This window comes from Dipodomys spectabilis, unplaced genomic scaffold (genome assembly GCF_019054845.1).
Source record: "Dipodomys spectabilis isolate Male_0828 unplaced genomic scaffold, ASM1905484v1 ptg000050l, whole genome shotgun sequence".
NCBI classification, from domain to species: domain Eukaryota; kingdom Metazoa; phylum Chordata; class Mammalia; order Rodentia; family Heteromyidae; genus Dipodomys; species Dipodomys spectabilis.
In genome coordinates, this window is record NW_024870727.1 from 3,576,059 (window position 1) to 3,597,224 (window position 21,166).

A 21,166-nucleotide genomic window follows, 5' to 3' on the forward strand; every position below is an offset into this window, starting at 1 on the left:
GATTTGTTTTTGCTTTCAAACCCAAATGGGCAGAACAAGCCGGAGAAAAATGAGAAAAATGGCAAGTACAGGTATATCAACTCCAATTCATTATAATCAAGCAACAGAGCAGTTAATGAATAATCCAGAGGAGAGTTCCCCAAATGCTCTATAAAAACTACTGTTAAACATGCTGAATGAAAAGATTGAAAGACTGCAATAGACTCTAAGTGAGCAGAATAAGGAACTGCATGAGCATGATGAGGCTAACCAAAGATTCATACAGGAATTTTGTGTGCATGAGGAGGCTAATCAAAGAGTAACTGAGGAATAGCGTGAGCGGGATGAGAATGAACAAAGATTAATAGAGGCATTCGTGGAATCCACAAACAGAAAGCTGGAGGAATCCATTGAGGCCATTCAGGGAATGCTGAATGAAGCCCAACTAAAGGAACGGGAGTCTAATAAAACTATAACCAATCAACTAAGGGATTGGAGAATGAACACTGAAAACAAAATTAAGGGGGTAAAGAAGTCCATCCAAGATCTAAAACAAAGCTCCAACATAGAATTTGAAGCCATCAAATCTGACCAATTAGAAGGAAAGGAAATAAAAAACAAAGTAGAAAGGCTTGACAGTAGATTAGACCATGCAGAAGATCAAATCTCTGGGACTGAAGAAAGCCTAGACATTATAGAGCAAGAACAGACAAGTAATCAAGACAAATCCAAGAAATATGATAGATTCATTCAACATTTAGAAGACACCATCAGAAGGCCTAATTTAAGGCTAATGGGTGTAGAAGAGGGCCTAGAGACAGAAGTTAAATGTCTAGGAAATTTATTTAACAGGATTGTAGCAGAAAACTTCTGAAACATGCAAAAAGATAGGCCAATTCAGATACAAGAAGCCTTTAGAACCCCAAATAGACCAGACCAGAACAGGACATCCACAGCCACATTGTAATCCTCACATGATCAATTGAGACCAATGAAATGATCCTTAAAACTGTCAGAGAAAAAAGATCAATCATCTATAAAGGGAAACCAATCAGGATAACTTCAGATTTCTCAGCAGAGAAAATGAAAGCCTGAGAGCCTGGAATGATGTATGCCATGCCCTAAAGACAACTATCAACCAAGAATATTGTACCCAGATAAAAATATCCTTCATTAGAGAAGAACAAATAAAAACCTTCCACAGCAAAGAAAAGCTTAAACAATGATCTCCACCAAACCAGCCCTACAAAAGGTAAGTTGTCCTACAGATAGAAAACCATCATGTGCATGATAACAGCCAAGAAAGCCCCCAAACAGAATCATAGGAAGAACCCACTTGGCACAGCCCCCATTAAAGTGTATAACATGGCAGGAACTACCAAAAACCTCTCAGTCCTAAGTCTCAATATTAATGGACTTAGCTCCCCAATTAAGTGACAAATTGTCTTGGATCAAAAAGCAAGATTCATCTATCTGCTGCCATCAAGAGACACACTTTACCCACAAAATCAAATATTCTAAAAGTGAAAGACTGGAATAAAACCTACCAAGCAAACGGCCCCCATAAACAGGTGGGGGCTGTAATCCTAATATCAGATAAAATAGATTTCAGATTAAAATTAGTGAGAAGAGATAAAGAAGGTTATTACATACTAATTAAGGGATTTCTTCGTCAGGAGGATATTATAATTCTAATTATTCACCAAATAACGGAGCACCCAAATTTAACCAAGAAATACTACTTTCCCTAAAATCCCACAAAGATACAAAGGTATGAATTATTGGGGGAGTTTAACACACCACTATCCCCACTGGATAGATCAACCTGGCAAAATCTCAAAAGAGAAAACTCAGACTTGAACAACTGCATAGATCAACTAGTCTTAACAGACATCTACTGAATATTTCACCCAGCAGCATCAGAATACACATTCTTCTCAGCAGCACATGGAACGTTCTCCAAAATAGACCACATTTTAGGTCACAAAGCAAATTTGTCCAAATTCAGAAACATTGAAATTAGGTTCAGCATTCTCTCACACCACAAGGGAATAAAATTAGAATTCTACACCAGAAGCCACCAAAGAAAATCCTGGAGGCTGACCACACACTGTTGAACTACCAGTGGGTCACAGAAGAGGTTAGAAAGGAAATTCAAATTAACAAAAATGAACACACAAATTATCAATTTCTCTAGGACACAGCAAAGGCAGGATGCAGAGGCAAGTTTATAGCTCTTATTTACTACATCAACAGATTGGAGAGATGTGAAACCAACAATCTAATGAGGCAGCTGAAGCTTCTTGAAAAAGAGCAACAAGATAAACCCCAATTCAGTGGATGGTAACAAATAATTAAAATTAAATCAGAATTAAATGAATTAGAATCCCCTCCCCCCAAAAAACAGAAAGAATCAACAAAACAAAGAGTTGGTTCTTCTAAAAAATTAACAAAATTGACAGGCCATTAGCAAATCTTATCAGAAAAAGAAGAGAACACACCCAAATAAACAAACTCAGAGATGAGAATGGAAACATAACCACAGGGAAAAAAACAAGATTTAGAAATTGTAAGGGGATACTTTTTAAACCTATATGCTAATAAGTTTGAGATTCTGGAAGAAATGGATTAATTTTTAGCAAATATTGACATGTTCAAACTAAACCAAGATGAGTTAAACCAACTTAATAGACCTATATCAAGCACTGAAATAGAAACAGCAATGAGAGACCTCCCACTCAAGAAAAGCACAGAACAGGATGGATTTAAGCTGAATTCTACCAGGTCTTCAAAGCAGAAATCACACCAATACTCCAACTCTTCAATAAAATTGAAAGTGAAAGTTCACTACCAATCTCTTTCTATGAAGCCATCATAACCCTCATCCCAAAACCAGGCAGAGACTCATCAAAGAGAACTGTAAACCCATTTCTTTGATGAATATCAATGCAAACTTCTTAACAAAAATTTGGCTAATCTACTTCAACAAGTCATCAAAAAAGTCATACACCATGATCAACAGGATTCATTTCAGGGATGCAAAACTGGTTTAATATATGCAAATCAATAAATATAATTCATCACATCAAGATCAAGGATAAGAATCAAATGATATCTCAATAGATGGATAAAAAGCATTCGACAAGATCTAACACCCTTTTATGATGAAAGTTAGGAATAAGGAAACATTTTTCAGTACAAGAAAGGCTGTGTATGACAAACCTATAGCCAGTATTATACTTAATGGTGAAAAGCTAAAGTCATTTCCTCTAAACTCAGGAACATGACAAGGTTGTCCACTCTCCATTTCTCTTCAATTCAGTATTAGAATCATTAGAGCAATAAGACAAGATGCAAACATAAAGGGGATCCAAATAGGGAAAGATGAAGCAAAATTCTCCCTCTTTGCAGATGACATGATCTTGTATCTAAAGAACCCCAGGGTCCACAACCAAATAAGTCAAGCTGATCTTCGGAGGTGGGAAGGAGGAGTTGGAGAAGTGGGGAAGGAAGGGATGGTAGAGGAAAAATAAAGGAGGAGGTAACAATGCTCGATAGGAAATGTGCTCATTACCTTACTCATGTAACTGTAACCCTCTGTACAGTATCTTTACAATAAAAATATATTTAATAAAAAAGAAATAGCTATAATTATTTATGCAAGAGCATGGTGTGAAGGCACAGCATTATCCTCAATAGCATTTCCATGGTTATCTTGACTGTCACAAAGCATAGCCTACACAACAACAAAGAAATACATAAACAACTTTGAAATTGAGCATGTGAAGTATAACACAGCAATTAGTCAACAAAATCAGTATTGTGGCTGTGGAAGTACATTTAAAATTAAAAAAAAATATGACTAGCCTTTGTTAGGATTTGAAATGATCGAAAATCATTTTCTTTTTTTTTTTTCAGTCACAAGCAGTGATAATTGTCTAGAGTTCCTTAATTGTTTTCAATTAGTTCAGTTTGGAGGGGAAAACAGTTGTTCCCAATACAAGGAAAATAGTAAGAATAAAATTAATACAGAAAGTTAAAAAGTTTTAATTTAGTGATTCTACTTTATAATTTGTCCAGTTGGCAAATAATGAACAAAATAGATAGCTTCCTTTTTCTTTGTAATATGTTAGTTGTTTTTTATATTATCTAGTTTTTAAATAATTATATACTTTCCAGAATCCTTTTGGGTTGTTGCATTTTAAAACTTTTGATTTAGCTGAGTTGGAGTGACAGAATGAGTATGCATCTGTATTTATCTCTATTCAATATATGACTGGATGGACAGTTGGCTCCTGGATCCATGATTCATCTATTCCCATGCACACGTCAGAAAGCCCTTTACTCAAAAGATATACACATACTGTTGAATGACTACATCTAACTAATTAATATAGCATTTGCCTTATATACTTTTCTTCTCTCTTTTACTGGTATTTTGAACTCAAGATTTTCATACTCACTTTGCTTACTCATGGCTACCTAGTATACTGTTACTTGGGCCACACCACCTGCCTGACTGGAACACAAATTCCATACCCAAAGAATGGCTGGTAGTACACTGGTTATTGAACTCTGATTTTTTGGGAAATCACTTAGTCTTTTCTAATTCTGAAAACTTGCATTCCCTTGACTTGGCAAATAGCAAAGCTCATTGGGAGGTGCTATAGATACATTTCTGTGATAAATAGCAATCTCTAAATAACACTCTGTACTATACCACACCCACCTCAGTGTCATTATTTAACTATGCTTAGTCTACTACAACCAGACCTATCATTTATGTTATAGTGCTCTGATCTGTAATATCACTATAAAAGAATCAGATGTGTTCTTCAGCAACTTGAACTAAATAGATTATTGATTCTAACAACGTAAGTATATTGAATGTCTTTCTGTCTTTTCCTTCAGCTACCTTGTTGTTTGGACTTGCAATTGCTTAGCCAAAAATTCATTGCTGCCCAGGTTATTGTACTATAAAGTACAAATATAATACATGAGAGTATTATATTCCATTGCCATAGGGCCCAACACTCAACTAGTACTCATCTGTTCCAGTGTTATAATGTTGTAAGTAATATTTCTGGCAATTTAGCCAATGTTGAATCCTCTTCAAATAAAATTGTGGTGATTAATAAACCTGTCATAATGATTTTGAATAATCTGAATACCCAGTGGCAGTGACCAGTATTGAAGGCTCTCAAATGCCTCTTACACACCATGTGCCAAAAGTGACTCATCAGCCCAGTGTTAGAGCTTCAGAAGGGAGATTCCCAATGTTGGCCCTCCCCTGTACACTATTTAGATGGATTCTGTGAGTTAATACTACCACTAGGTTCACAGATCACATAGTGATAAAAAAATTCTAGATAACTTCTGCAAACAAGCAAACAGATCATGAAACAAGAGAAAGTTATCTAAGTAGGAAAATCTAAATCTTTCAGGATCATCATAAATTATGGGCTCTCAGAGGATAAGTATGTTGCTAGCCATTATCTAACCCAGAGAATGTGCAAAGCCAGGGAATTCTACCTTTTATCCCCTGGAAAAGGAATTTAGTGGGATTTTTTGATATCTTATTATCACTTATAGATTGAAAGAGATGTGCACAGGTCTCCTGGAGACTCCTGATGATTGCGATTTTGAGGCAGCCAGATTGCTATTGGGTGTAAGCCTAGTGTTATAAACTCTCATTAGTTTTTATTCCAGAGAAACTCTAACATGTGTATTTTAGTTCTAACAATCTACAAGAGATCAGAATGTAATTAATTCAGTTGTTCTAATATTGTGTTTGCTCCTCTTTATAATTTCTATATATGATTTATTGAATCCAATATAACTACTACTTAGTTTAATTAAATATGAATAAAATGTCTAAAACCATAAATATCTATATTTTCTATAAACTTAGTGGAATGGGTTTCTGAAGATCTTATCTTGGCCTAGATGTTAATTTGGTTATTCTGGGAAACAGAGATAGAGATGGTATGAGATATGGAAGGGATTTATAAGAAAAAAATGCTTCCAAATTGTAAGCAAGATATAAAAAACAACTGTGCAATTTTGCTGTACAGCACGATCGCCCAAAGACTAAATTTCTAGAGTTCTCATTGCAAAGGTGATATAGTATGTGCAAGACCAAATGTTATCTAGCTCAACTTGATACTTGGCCCTTTCATGATGTGCATGTATTTCAAGACATTATGTTGTTATGTGCATGACATGACAAATCTGTACCTTTTTTTTTTGGCCAGTTCCAGGGCTTGAACCCAGGGTCTAGGCACTGTCTCTGAGCTTCTTTGTGCTCAATGCTAGCGCTCTATCACTTGAGCCACAGTGCCACTTCTGGCTTTTTCTGAGTTGTTTATTGGAGATAAGAATCTCACTGACTTTTCTGCCTGGGCTGACTTTGAACTGACATTCTGAGGTCTCAGTTCCTGAGTAGCTAGGATTACAGGCATGAGCCACTGATGCCTGTTTGAATCTCTACGTTTTTTTTTGTTGTAAGAGAGAATCATGTGCCAAGTATTAAAAGTTTAAAATGTGCTATTTTAAGTTGATGGAATCCAGTGTGTCCAGGATGGCAGTCGATGTTAATTTAAGTTGAAAAGATAAAAAATGGAAGGATAGACTAGGAAATAGAAGGGAGAACCATATACCTGATGCAGATCTCACATTGTGGAAGGACAGGAAGAAAAAGGAAGGCAGGTAGGATAGTCATAAGGCTTTTCTAAGGAAGTTTCAAGCAGGAACATGAGAAGCTCACTAACTAGCATCTTCTCTGTGAGAGACTTACATGAACCAGACGTTCTCCAACTCTGGTTCCGAGCAACTCAGAAGAAGTCTCACTCTCATACACAGGAGAGAGACCTGGACACTCAGAATATGTCCCCTCAGCAGAAACAGTGCATTTTAAAGGCTGCCATGTTCTAGAAAACAGTGAGGATGGAGGGAAAAATATAAAAATTTGAAGTACAAAATTTAGATGTTGTCTGAACTTGAAAAAAATTTTGTTAATCCTCTATAAAATGAAAAAAATAATGTGACTCATTTATTGTAAGAGAGGAGACAGGCAGACAGACAGACAAAGAGAGATAGAGACAGGGAGAAAATGAGAGAAAAAGATGCTTCTAGATTACATCCACAGTTACTAATACATTTTGGAGACATAGGAAACAAGAGTCAAGAATCAGACTGTGATTGTTATCCTACAACCATCTCAGGTGTTTACCAGCTTCCCTCTGTTCTATTTCTGTATCTGTTCTGAAATGCAAATAGAATTTTCTGAGAATTATTTATTAGATATGCAAGAGTTCTGGGCACACAGGAAGTGCTACATATGTGAATATTTAATGCTATTATTCATTTGTATATGCTTATTCAGACTTATGATCTGCATCTTCTCATGTTTGTTTTGATTTGTTTTTATTTTAACTTTATGGTTTTTGAGCTCCCTCGCAAAATATATTGCTGATTTCTGTGATAGTTTTCTTGTCATAGATTACTTTTCTGCCATTCTTTCTAATCAATCAGGTTCCTGGAGCTAGTGGTCACTTGCAATATAGATAGTAGATGTTTTCCAATGTCATTCCCTCTGGTCTTTTCTCCTGTGCTTCATTGAGTGTTGTATTACTAGGTGTAGACAATCATTCCCTCTTGATATTTTCCTAGGCTTGGTTTTCAGGAAATTGCCTTAACTAGGGATGTAACAAACTGGCAATGTGAAACTTCAGGTGAATATTTCCAAGATACTAAATTGGACTAATTTCATGCTTCATGGCTCAAGTCCAGGCTGATTTCTCAAATGTTCATTCTTCTCAACTGAACCTCACTGTGTACTTCAATGTAAACTAAATGTGACCTTGAGCTAGCTGGCAGGGAATGGGATTTAGATGAGACAAAGTTTATGATAAAATGGAATAAAAATAAAACAAACAGAATACATTTCCTATCTTCCTCCAAGGAACGTTATAAAAAATGTGTGTGTGTGTGTGTGTGTGTGTGTGTGTGTGTTTTAAATATCACTGTCTTGGTGCTTTTAACCCTTTTAATCTTGGAAAAGTTAGTTATTATGTTCATCTTGGATAAAAGGATTAGCTTCAAAAGGTGACAGGTGAAGACTTAGAAGCATGTCAACTGTGGCATTCCAGTCTGGAGGGTAAGATCTGAATCCATAGCTCCTCTTCTTCACTCATTTGAAGCAAGTTTGGAGTCTCCAGGACAGAATGACACCCTGAAATAGAGCCTACAGACTTGAATGACCTGTCGTTTGTCAGTGGCTCAGCTGGCATCTTAGTCAGGGAAATCTGAAACAGGCTCTCAGATGCAGCTGATGTTCTGATGTCCAGATGTGAAAAAGATGGAAGGGTGGTCAAAAGCATCAGCAGCTGCAGATTGTAGAGGAAAACAATAGAAAAAGAGAGAACTACAGAGAGCATTCAGCACCATGGCAAGGCAGGCTGGAAGGATATATCATTCATCTCCTGTGAAAGCCCCCATAGCAGAAAGATGGATTGACACTGTCAAAGCTGTTATCCTGCCCATCAGCTTTATTATACGGTAGAAAGCCACCTGTCACTTTCTGGCTGCGAGCAATGGTAGAGTCCTAATTCTTTCCCTTCAATGCACCGAAAACATTTTCAAAGTTTTCTTTTGAGCATCTCTAATGTTTCTTTCAGTCACAGGTAGATCCAGCAAACGTATTTAATTTAAAACGTCATAACAAACAAGTTTTTGTTTAACATAAATCACTCATAAAACAAACGCTGCTATTTATCAACTCTAATGGATCTGTGTAAAAGTCTTACAGGAATGGAATAAAAATCCAATGATGGTTTTACAATAAATACTCAATACTTTACTGCCAATTTATCAGGTAATCTTGCTTCTTACAATGTATGGCTCTTTAAATTACTTACATGATAGTCATGTGGTTTGCTTGCCAGGAGATGGCAATGGTGATCTACTTCCATGTTAAGACCTTCTAAAGGACTCATTGCACCAAAATTAAACTGGGAGCCAGGATGATTGTGATTTCCAGTTCTGTTTTCCAATGCAAAATTACCCATTTTAAATTCTTGAATTATTAAGTTGTTTCTAATCATTCACAGTCTGATTTTTACTAAAAACGTTGTCATGACAGTTTCCTCAAGAGCCAAAAATAATCATTTTCCTCTCCTAAGAATCAATAACATAATTTTGGAAAATATTAATTCTTTACTTACAATCAAAAATTTTACAAAAGCCATAAGTAATGAAATAATATGAGAGTTTTGTAAAAGGATGACAGTGACACCTCACACAAAGATTACTATTGAGGAAATATATGAATGTCCCTTGAATTTATTGCCTAAGCCTTTTAGCACATTGAGAAGAAGCCAATGTTTTGCTTTCAGCGTTCAATGTGATGCTGTCATTGTTCAGTCTCAAAGAAGGCTGACAATGTGACTGAAACTACCCAGCCCTACTATCAAGAATCTATACATATCTTTCTGTGTGTCACTGAGAGCTACAGAATTAACATTTCTCCTCTCTTTTTTCTTTTTTTGTTCAGCTGCAAGAAAGGTCAGACTTGAAGTTATTTAGTTATTTAAATTTTGTTCTGGTCTTGGAGCTTGAACTCAGGGCCTGGGCCCTATCCCTGAGCTCTTTCTGCTCAAAACTCGCGCACTCTATCACTTGAGCCACAGCTTCACTTCTGGCTTTTTTTGGTGTTTAATTAGAGTCTCACAGACTTTCCAACCTGGGCTGTCTTTGAACTGCAATCCTCAGATCTCAGCCTCCTGAGTAGCTAGGATTACAGGCGTGCACCAAGTTTCTTTTATTTGTTAATACATTTCTTTAAATTCTGAAGTAAATGTTTACTTTTATTATATTGAATATTCACATGGAGTATATATGTAATTAAAGCCAATGGATGCTGAGTTTGGCGAATATAATTAAAGCCATTTCTTGCCTGTGGTGGTTTAGGACTTTAACCTTGCATGGCATAAGAATTGTTTTAAAAGCCAGGCTCTAGTAGGTCACACCTGTAATCCAAGCTACTCAAGAGGCTGAGATCTGAAGGTCATGGATTGAAGACAGCCCAGGCAGGAAAGTCCACGAGTTTCTTATCTCCAATTTATGGGAGAAAGACAAAGTGGTGCTGTGGGTCAAAGTGCTAGCCTTCGGGGGGGGGGGGATCCCAGTGACAATATCCAACCCCATTGTTTCAGAGACAGGCTCCGGAGCCCTGACCCGGGCCCGGACCCTAGTGGCTAACAACAGGACAAAGTGTCTCTGAGAACCAGCTGGTGTGGGGCATCTCAGCCTCCCTGCTGCATGTGCTTGCTCACGGAAGAGAGCTGGTCATCAAAGCCCGAGAGGGGGGGCAAGAGAAGCCCGTGTGGAGACTCTGGGATGTCTAAGCCCTTCGTGAGATGGTGTGCAAGGTGCACCCCAACCTGAGCACGTCCCTGGACAACGTCTTTCTATTGTGCTTACTCCGGCCCTGCAAATTTGACTACGACCATGCTCTGCAGCTGCTGGTCATCTAGCACAGCTGCAGGCGAAGCTGGCCTGATGCCTTTAGTAACCTGAGGCCCTCAGCCCCCAAAGACGTCCTTGGCTCCGGGTTGTTACCGTGTTGCGCGCCCCTGCCTCACCACCACACACACCCCAGGAGCTGCCACATCCTCTGTATCCTCCCAGACAGATGGATACCAAGCCACTGCCCATTTACCGAAAACATCTGGTGGTATGCAAAACCAATTTAGTGTGAAGAAAGTCAGGTGGATGGGATTGTCATTCTTGCAGACTACAAAGGAGTGAGCTTATCAAAAGCACCTCATTTTGGCCCTTTTATAGCCAAAAAAGGTGATTGGCCTCCTCTAGGATGGTTTCCCCATTCCTATCAAAGCAGTCCATGCAGTAAATGAACCTCGAATATTTAAAGGCATTTTTGCCATCATTAAGCCATTCCTAAAGTAGAAAATAGCAAACACATTCTTCCAAGACGGGTCTGAGCTGCACTCTCTCCATACAAACCTTCCAAGAAACATTCTCCCCAAGGAATAGGAGGGCACAGCTGCAGAGCTGGACTCTGCCACCTGGAACGCGGTGCTGCTGGCCTCATCCCTGACCAGGCGCTGCCGCAGGAGGGGCTGACCTCACACGCACAGTGCGATGACTCCATGTGCCTTGTCAAGTTCCAGCTGTACTCCTGCTATTAGCCAGTCTCTCCCCGCCCCCCACCTCCAGTGTCGCCCCACCCAGCTCCTTTCCTTTCTTCTTCAGATACTCAGAAGAACTTATGATGCCAAGGCCTCAGACTTGCTCTCTGTAATTAAATGGCAGCATGGAAAAAAATCACAAGAACACCACAGGTGAGCCCATCCTGGCGATTAAGTCTTTGGTCAGGTGATTATTCCAGTGGGAGACATGGAAAGTGTCCCCAGAGATTCCCAAACCTTCAGATTGCAACTATTGATCTGGATGCTCTCTGGTTTGTATGTATATCAGAAACAAGGAAAGTGGGGACCAAAATCACTGATCTTCTCAGGAGAAAATCCACCAGATTGGTCAGTTAGGATTATTCTTCTGCAACCATTTGGTTAAATCCACAAGGTGGCCAAATAGGATTCTGTCTTTCCTGTGAACCTTAACTGCAGACCTCTGTTGCTCATCAGAAAGCCCCTAGGCCCCAGTTGCCAACACTGGGCCTAGAAGGCACCTTAACTGAGTGGGAACACCAGAACCCAAGCAGCACTTCCTGAACAGATTCGGAAAGGCAGACATTTCAAAGCACCTTTGGCATTTCTTTATTTGAATCTTACAATAGGAACCCCCTCCTCCCCCCACAACTCCATAAAGCCTTAGCCCTGGTTTTCAATGCAATCATATAGGATCCTAGAAGTGTATGATTTTTCTCCATGTAATAGACTGATTTTAGGCCAATAGAATGCTGACCTAGGGGTTAGTGACCTGAGCCTCAGGTGTGAGACTGTGGACAACACATGAGCTTCTTTTGGCTGCTGAGGTTCTGGTATTGGTGTTCAGTTACCATTAGGTTTCTGCCTAGAGAGATGACTGTCTAGATAAACACACTAGGTCCTGATATTTTGTGATATATACATAGGCCTATCCATGAAGAAGTGTCACGATTTGGTCTGGCTCTTAAAGAAACTGATATATATATATACATTTATAGATATATAAATATATATATATATTTATATCTATATATATATAAATATATATATAGATACATACATTTATATATCTATAAATGTATGTATCTATATATATATATATTCCCCCCCCCTCGGGAAGAAGAAAAGTTGTTTCAAAAACAAAGAATGTGACATGAGCACCATCTTTTTAAATGCTACTTAACAAGTGACTGCTGTTCTCAGCTAGGATGTTTTTAAACAAAAAAAATCCATATCCAAGTCTATTTTTTAAATAAAGAATTTTCAGTTTGTTGCCTTGAACAGTATGTTTTTCATATGTCACATCTGAGTCATTTTGATCTAAATCATGGTCTTTGTTACTGCCTGTCACTACAGATGGGTTCCCTGTGGGTCTTCAGGTTCCCATGCGAAGCAAATGAGCAAAAATGAATAAAGAGTAACATTATTTAATAAATTATGGGCTGGGGTATCCATGTCTCCCACCTGTAATCCTAGCTACTCAGAAAGCTGAGATCTGAGGGTTGAGGTTCAAAGTAAGCTCCAGAAGAACTGTTCTTGAGACTGTCTCCAATTAACCAGCAAAAAGCTGGAGATGGGGGTGTGGCTCAAACGATAAAGGGCCATCAGTGCTCAAAAAAAAGCAAAGGGATGGTGCCTAGGCCCTGAGTTCAAGCTACAGTACTGACACAATCAAGCAATCAAGATTCACACTGACTAAAAGTAATCATGCCAAATGTTATAAAAATAAAATAAACTTTAAAATACTATCTTTTATGATATAATAATGTTATATACTATATTAGTATTAAATCCTGGTTTTTTTAACTGAACCAAGTGTGGGCTATTGAAATTAATTTTTTGATATTTGTTTATTGTTCTTTTTTTCTTTCTTTTTTTTTATTGTGAAAATACTGTACAGAAGGGTTACAATGACATGGGCAAGGTAATGAGTACATTTCTTATCAAGCATTGTTGCCTCCTCCTTTGTTTCCCCTTCCCATCCCCCACCCCCCACCAGCCAAGGTTGAAATTAATTTTTTTGAGAAAAGGTCTCACAATGTAACTTGTGCTGACATAAACTAGCCTTATGCTCTGATGCCTCAGTCTCCCTAGTGCTGAAATTACATATATGCGCCACCAAGCACAATAAATAAAGTTTTATGGTATGGTATTAGTTTTACTATCATGTGTGATTAAAATATTGATTTTTCAATAATTGTTCCATATATACTTAAGGAAATTGGTAGTTTATATCTATTTGATTATAAAGATATGCTGACAGACCAAAAATTGAATATTAAAATTACAAATATGACATTTGGGATGAGTTGCAAGTAACATGCTTTCATTTTTGTTTTTAGCCTTTGGTCATGCTTGCTCCCTTAACTGAAAACCAAGGCAAGTGTTCATGTGCTGCTTCTGTTAAAGAAGACATGCGGCTGAACCACTGCTTCCTTTTCCTCTTCCAGGCATATTCAGCATCATAGGAGCATCAGCTTTTGGAGGCTGTAATTTCCAGGCTTCCACATCAACCAATCCAGGGAATGAGAGGTATGTATGGGTGTTCAAAGAATGGGAGAGCTGGGCACTGGTAGCTCACGCCTGTAATCCTAGCTCCTCAGGAGGCTGAGATCTGAGAATCACGGTTCAAAGCCAGCCCAGGCAGGAAAGCCCGTGAGACTCTTATCTCCAATAAACCACCAGAAAGTGGTGCTGTGGCTCAAGTGGTAGAGTGCTTGCCTTGAGCTGAAGAATGCAGGGACAGCACCCAAGCCCAGAGTTCAAGCCCCATGACCGATAAAAAAAAAAGAATGGGAGGAAGGAAGAAGTTAGGATAAGACCTCTTCTCAGTTGCAGGCTGGCTCTCCTCTAAGCTGGTTCCCTTATACCAGGTGTACCTGGCTGCTGGGGCCCAGGACTTTACTTTGCTCAAATCCTCCAACCCTTCAGTGTCTCAGGGCTTCTTCCTGTGGTTCAGAACTGGGTTGTCTTACTCCCTTGTTTGGCTGTTCTCCATCACTAACATCATCTGCATCTGTTATGAAAACCTGAAGTGCTCTAGCAAGCCCCTTTGGCTTTATGTTATCCTTCCTGTAGGATAGGGTCTCAACACCCTTTGCTTGAGCCCTGCCTTACACTTTGATCTTCCCAATCTCTGTCTCTTGAGTAGCTGGGACTGTAGTTGTGAGCCACTGTGTCTGGCCTGGCCTAAACAAATTTAAATAGGACATCACTAAACTTTGTAAAGAATAGTTACTACAGCTAAACATTCACTGAAACTTTATTTTTGAAATGCTGTCTTAAACTTTACATTATCTTATTTCATTCTTACAACAAAGTTGTAAGAAACTCACTAAAGATCACACTGCTAAAATGTAATAGAGCTGGAGTTCAAAAGTTATATCTATCTAGTTGTGCACAGTGATGTAAACCTATAATCTCAGCTGCTTAGAAGCAGAGGTAGGAAGTTGTGAGCACTCTGGGCTGTATAGTAAGTCTGTTTCAATACACCAGAAACAACAAAAAATGCGGGTCTATCTAATGCTAGAGTCTGTGTACAGATTTTCAGTATTAATCTGTAAGGAAGTCTTCTCAGGATGCAGACATTTTCAGATGACCATTGCTGGGATTGTGGTCTCGTGATTGTAGTATGAAGTTGGTGTTCTTTAGCAGATACTTTATAAAACACCAAGTCCAGATCATCCAATAGGACTTCTGGAATGATGGAGACTTTCTAGTACTATGATGTACTGGAACTGCAAAGATGTGGGTAAAGTAGAACATGACAAGAGGGAGGAGAAAGCAGGATTAAAATTCGCAAAGGGTTCAATGTTTTCCTGTATTAAATAATATAATTTGAAATGATTTCCCTGAAATGTGTGGGATAAAATATCAGTTATATCTTTTCCTTCCTTCCTTCCTTCCTTCCTTCCTTCCTTCCTTCCTTCCTTCCTTCCTTCCTTCCTTCCTTCCTTCCTTCCTTCCTTTCTTTCTTTCTTTCTTTCTTCCTTTTTCTCTCTTTCTGTCTTTCTGTCTGTCTTTCTTTATCTTTTTTGCAGCCCTGGGAACTGAACTCAGGGCCTATACTTAGCTAAGGAGTCACTGTACCACTTGAGCCACACATGTAGCCTCTTTGTTACAATGCATATTTTCAAAGTAGGATTTTGCTTTGTGCTCAGGCCAGCCTAGGTTGGGATCCTCTTATTGGTAATTCCCTGTGGGATGTCAGTCACACACTACTATGCCAAGCTATTAGTCGAGATAGAGTCTTGTCAACATTTATGCCCAAGTCTTGTGAACATTTACTGGCCTCAGACTGATCTCTGCATCCCAAGTAGCTAGAATTATAGGCTCAAATCACTATGCCTGACATTATTTTTTCTTTTTGAGACAGCATCTCTATGTAGCTAAGGCTAGACTTGAAATATTGGTCCTCCTGTCTCAACCTCTCCAGTGCTAGGATTATAAGTGTGCAACACCATGTCTATATCTACTTCCAATGTATTAATGTTACATGGGGAAAATGTGTCAAAAAACTAAGTGTAGAGAAACAAGCATTTGCAAAAATTATATTGCTTTCTAGAGATGAGATCTTAGGGAAATTATTGATGTGTTCTGAAAACAGAGAAAACCAAACTTTTTATTTTCTTAATTTCTAGAGATCATTGATTTTAAGGTTCACTCACTTCATTCATTCAGCAGGTATCTGCTGACTACCTAGTATATCTAAAAAATTGTTATAGGGAATGAAGTTACAGTATGTTGGAGAGAATAATGTAAAGTAAAAGTCTAGCTAATTTGTACTGGGCAGGTGTAACAACAAACAAAAGCGAAACCTGTAAGTTGGATGGCAATGAGTGCTAGAAAAATAATAAAAATGGGAAGGGCAATAAGAGGTGGGATCAAGGTAGAGTCTCAACCCAAACAGTGAGGAAGACAAGGTCTCCACTGAACAAAAGGAGCAGGCCAAGGGCTCAGGAAGACTTGATTTCCACATGAAGAATACTGCATGTGCTGCCCCTTTGAAGAAATGACAGAGAGAAAGGCCAGTACCAGGAAGCCAGAAATCTCTCTGAAAAGACTAGGGAGTAAAGATGTAAAGAAAAAAAAGCAAAATTCGTCTCTTCTCTTCAGTATATACATGTTTTAAAAATAACAATAATGTCCATTTATCACCACATGACATATTTTTTTGTTAGATGGTGGCTAGGGTTATTTTTTTTCTTCTGTGTTTAAAGTTCTTTCGAATCACCTAGGGCAAGTTGTTGTAAATGCATAACATCCTAGTGACACATTGCTTTCCATTATTTCTGTTCTGTTTGTGTCCTTCATTGAACCCACAATTTAATTTGGATTCACAGTGGAGAATTCTTGGATTTTGTTCTGCATTAAAAAAATTTGGTGTGCCTTTCGTTTCATTTTCCTCCTTAATTTAATTACATATTGCTGGAAGTTAAATAGCATTCTCTTCAAAGGCAGCTAGAAACTTTTGATATCTAACCTTACAGATACCCTTCACAACTCATGAATCAATCATACCAATTCTTCCAAGCTTTGAAATACTTACTATCAGTTCAGAAGTGTTCAGTCCTGTTTGCCCAAATACTCAATGATTTCTGCTTTACAACCTACTTCTCTGTCTGTATGGCTCTAAATTTCCTTTTGATATTGATGCATGCTCTTTAGAAAAAATTTGAAAATGAGAATGAGAAAACATATTTGGTCTCATTTTTCATAAAGCATCTCCGAGGACCAGTGTTTTATGAAGAACATTGGAAGAAACACCAAACAGGCAAATTCTTTTTTAAAATTAATTTTAAGAAAATGGTTTTTATTAATAACACTGGGATAAATTATTTTAGCATATTATATAATTGATGTCATTGTGCACAGGACAAACCAGAAATTCCCTTACTGCAGTTATTCTACTTACTTTCTCACATAGCCCCCTGACTTTGTGTGTAGGGGATCTGCAGGGCTCCCTTTTCATGCATTTTCAGATAAGTGTATATATATGGGTATAGAGTCGATGCATGGTAAACAGACAAGCAGATAACTGTGTAAAAATTCAAATGTAGTCAAGTGCTAGTTCCTGGAGCCTATATTTCTAGCTATTCAGGAGGCTGTGATCTGGAGGATCATAAACTTAGACAGAAAAGTTTGTGAGATTCCATTTTCAATCAACCAGCAAAATTCTCTGTTGGAGTCATGCCTCAAGTGGTAGAGCATCAGCCATGAATAAGTAAGCCAAGCAAGCATGGGGCCTCTGAGTTCAACCCATAGTATTTGTTTAAAAAAAGAAAAAACAACTGCTTAGTTGATGTAATTGATAAATATTACATTGCCTTTGGTAGTTGTTGCTTATATATATTTCAGAAACCTTATCATGTTCCTGCATCTTGGTATATCTGAATTCACAGTGTGCCATCAAGTGGATATACCCATTATTTCATGTTTTCTCCATTAAACAAAACACATCTGGGGGGTATTGGTATTACAGATAATGTGATTATGTTTCAGAAAACATCTTGTCATCTTGTCATTTTATCTTTTCACAAATGTAGAAGTAGATTAAGTTTATATATATATATATGCATAGAGGAAAGAGAGAGAGACAGAGAGAGAGAAAGCTAGAAGAATTGGTACTTAAATAAATGTGCATTTGTGGGCCTAATTAAAGCTGATTTGTGGTCTCAGCTACAACCCAGGGCCAAAGCTTTGTAACTGAGAGACAGGGTCACAGTCACTCTTCCCCCCATCTATTCTACAGACTTCAAATTAGTTGGTACTCTTAAAATTTTGTTCTGGTTTTGATAATCAGATAAGAAATTGCAATATTTATTTTCATTTGTATGTCTACTTGTTTAATATATGAAAAGTTGCTTCTGTGAATGTCCTGTTTGTATTTCTTTGCATACTAGACTTCTTTTTAAGTTGATCTACAGGATTCACTTTTATAGGACTTAACCTTTTAAATAAGATTCTTTCTTCTCTTCAACTTAGCTTCACCAGCCTTTTAACTTTGTAAATTATATCTTGCTAAAGGAAGATTTTAATTTTAAAAATATAAAATAATTATCATGCCCCAAAGTGGGATTGCTGGGTCATAGGAGAGCTCTAGGTGGAGTCTTTTGAGGAACCTTCATACTGCTTCCCAAAATGGTAGAACAAGTTTACACTCCCACCAACAATGAAGTAGGGTTCCCTTTTCGCCACATCCCCTCCAGCAACTGTTGTTATTAGAGTTCTTGATTACAGCCATTCTAACTGGGGTGAGGTGGAATCTCAATGTTGTTTCGGTTTGCATTTCTTTTATGGCTAGAGAAGTTGAGCATTTCTTCATGTATCAATTGGCCATTCTTGTTTCCTCTTCAGAGAAGTCTCTCTTTAAGTCTTTAGCCCACTTATTTATCAGGAAATTGTTTCTTTGAGGATTTGTTGTTGGGGAATTTATTTTTTTGAGTTCTAAGTATATTTTAGATATGAGACCCTTGTCCTGGGCCCTTCTCAGTTGATATGGCGCCCCTTAATGAAGCTGCCTGGGTTTTTCCTCTCTGGCCAAACTCTCTGTACTATGATGGTAAAATGGGTGTGATTCTCTAGCCTAGGAATTTTCACTGGAACACCAAAACTGCTTCCTATGAGAGAGCTTGTTTAGTCCCCAACTTCTTTGTCCTCCATCATCTTCCTCCAACTCCTTGAAAAAAAACCTGATTTGTTTTTCAAATAATAAGAGAAGTGGCCTTAGCAATTGAAAGGTGGTGGAGATGTTGGAACATCTAGATTCCCTTCACCTTCCAACCCTCCATTTATGATGCGTGGCCACATATGGCTACCGAAGGCCTCATCCTGGCAGCTGTGTGGCAAGTAGAAAAGCAAATGTGACAGGTTTTAAGAAAACTCTTCCCAGAAATTCAGCTGTACCCTCAATTGCATCTCATTAGATAGAATTATGTCATGTACTCATCTCTTGCCATAAGTCACAGAGGAATTAATTGTTGTATTTCCAGCTTTGTGGATTGCTGTCCATTATGCTTTTTCTTTTTTCTTTCTTCTTTGGGTGGAGAGGCAGCCCTGGGGTTCAGAGCTTGGATGGTATCCACAAGCATTTTTGCAAAGCAACAAAAAAAACCATCTTATAAATATGTTAGAAACAATAGCAAGAAAGAAAAAAACATTTGAATACTTATCTTGGGGTTCATTTCACCTAACACCAACTTATCTGAGCTTTTCTACTTGTCTCAGACATATACTAGTTATTGCAAATAAGGGAAACCATGGGACCTATGTTTCTTTGGGCCTGGCTTACTTCACTTAATATAATTTTTTCCAAGTCTTTCCATTTCCTAACAAATGGGGCAATGTCATTCTTTCTGATGGAGGCATAGAATTCCACTGTGTATATATACCACATTTTCTTGATCCATTCATCTACTGAAGGCATCTGGGTTGGTTCCATATCTTAGCTATAGTAAATAGTGCTGCAATAAACATAGTCGTGCTGGTAGCTTTAGTGTGGTCTTGCCTATGACCCAGGCTAATTCTTTACTTATGTTGTGTGGAGCAGATTGTGTTGCGTGCGAACGTAACTGTGGAGGTAACTAGATTTTTAAAAACCTGAATTCAACGAAGAAGCCGTGCTTCTTCTCCCAGGTAACACGCAGGCGGTGCCTGTGGGTGGGGTGGCAGCACGGCTTCAGGCAGTGATTTCATCGTCCAAGGCAGCTCTGGCCCTGCCATTTCCCATTTGTGGTTTGGAAGGTAGAGACAGTGATGGTGGATATGTTGTCTGTGTGACAGCGGGGTGGGGAATGGGACAATGATGTGTGCAGTTTTCTGAGCCTCGTGTGGATGTGATCCACACTGCTTCTAATGTAGCACTCCCTAGACCAGCGGGGTCTTATCAACTCATTTACTATCATTGTGCTCAGGCTTATTCTCTTTACTGTGCTTTATGGGTAATCCTATTATGTCTTTTCTGTATCTTTAGATGGATCATCAAGCTTTTTCTTTTTTGTTTCCTCCTTGCCTTAGAATGGATTTGAAATTAAATGTCCTAATTCTACTCTTCTATGGTCACTCTTTTTTGGGGGGGGGTCCAGTTGTGGGGCCTGAACTCTGGGCCTGAGCGTTGTCCCTTAGCTCTTCAGCTTAAGGCTAGCACTCTACCACTTGAGCCACAGTGCCACTTCCGGCTTTTTTTCTTTTTACTTATGTGGCGCTGAGGAATCGAACCCAGGGCCTCAGGCATGCAAGGCAAGCACTCTACCACTGAGCCACCTTCTCAGCTCCTCTATGGTCACTCTTGACATACTTATACATATATATTCAAAACTTAGAATGACATATTACAGCTGGCAGGACTAATGGTAGAAAGAACACATCAGTGCTTTTTTTATTCCTTATTACTTAGATGATAAATATGGATCAAAAATATTAAGAGCTGGGTGCTGGTGACTCCCACCTGTAATCCTAACTACTCAAGATGCTGAAATCTGAGGATCCCAAGTTGAAGCCAGACTGTGCAGGAAAGTCTGTGAGACTCTTATGTCCAATTAACTACCAAAAGAACAAGAGTTGAGCTATGGTTCAAGTGGTAGAGTGCTAGCCTCAAGCTAAAAAGCTCAAGGACAGTGCTCAGCTCTGAGTTCTAACCCCAGAACTGGAACAACAACAACAAAATTAAGTCAGGTTCAGAACTCGTATTTTAGTCTAAGCCTTATCCTTTATAAACTATATGGACTAAGCTTTTATATTTTAATGATTAACACATTGTCCTTTGTTGGTAATTCAATATATTCCACAGTGGTCCTATTCCTTCACTGGTGTTCTCATTATCCTACAATATTCATCAAAACTTGTAGGTTGTTCCATTGTAAAAACAATGCCATTCTTTGTTTAAAGAAATGTATTTGATAAAAAGAAAGGTCTGATCATTTACGTCTGGGTCAATAGTAGTAGACTGTTGACTGGAAAGCAACTCCTTGGTATGTAAATTGTTGGCATGAACATAGACA

General features: G+C 38.3%; 1 pseudogene; it reads left to right on the forward strand.

Moving 5' to 3' along the window:
• The first annotated feature begins 3,395 nt into the window (after positions 1-3,395).
• LOC122107258 lies at positions 3,396-11,189 on the forward strand (annotated as a pseudogene).
• The last annotated feature ends 9,977 nt before the right edge of the window (positions 11,190-21,166 follow it).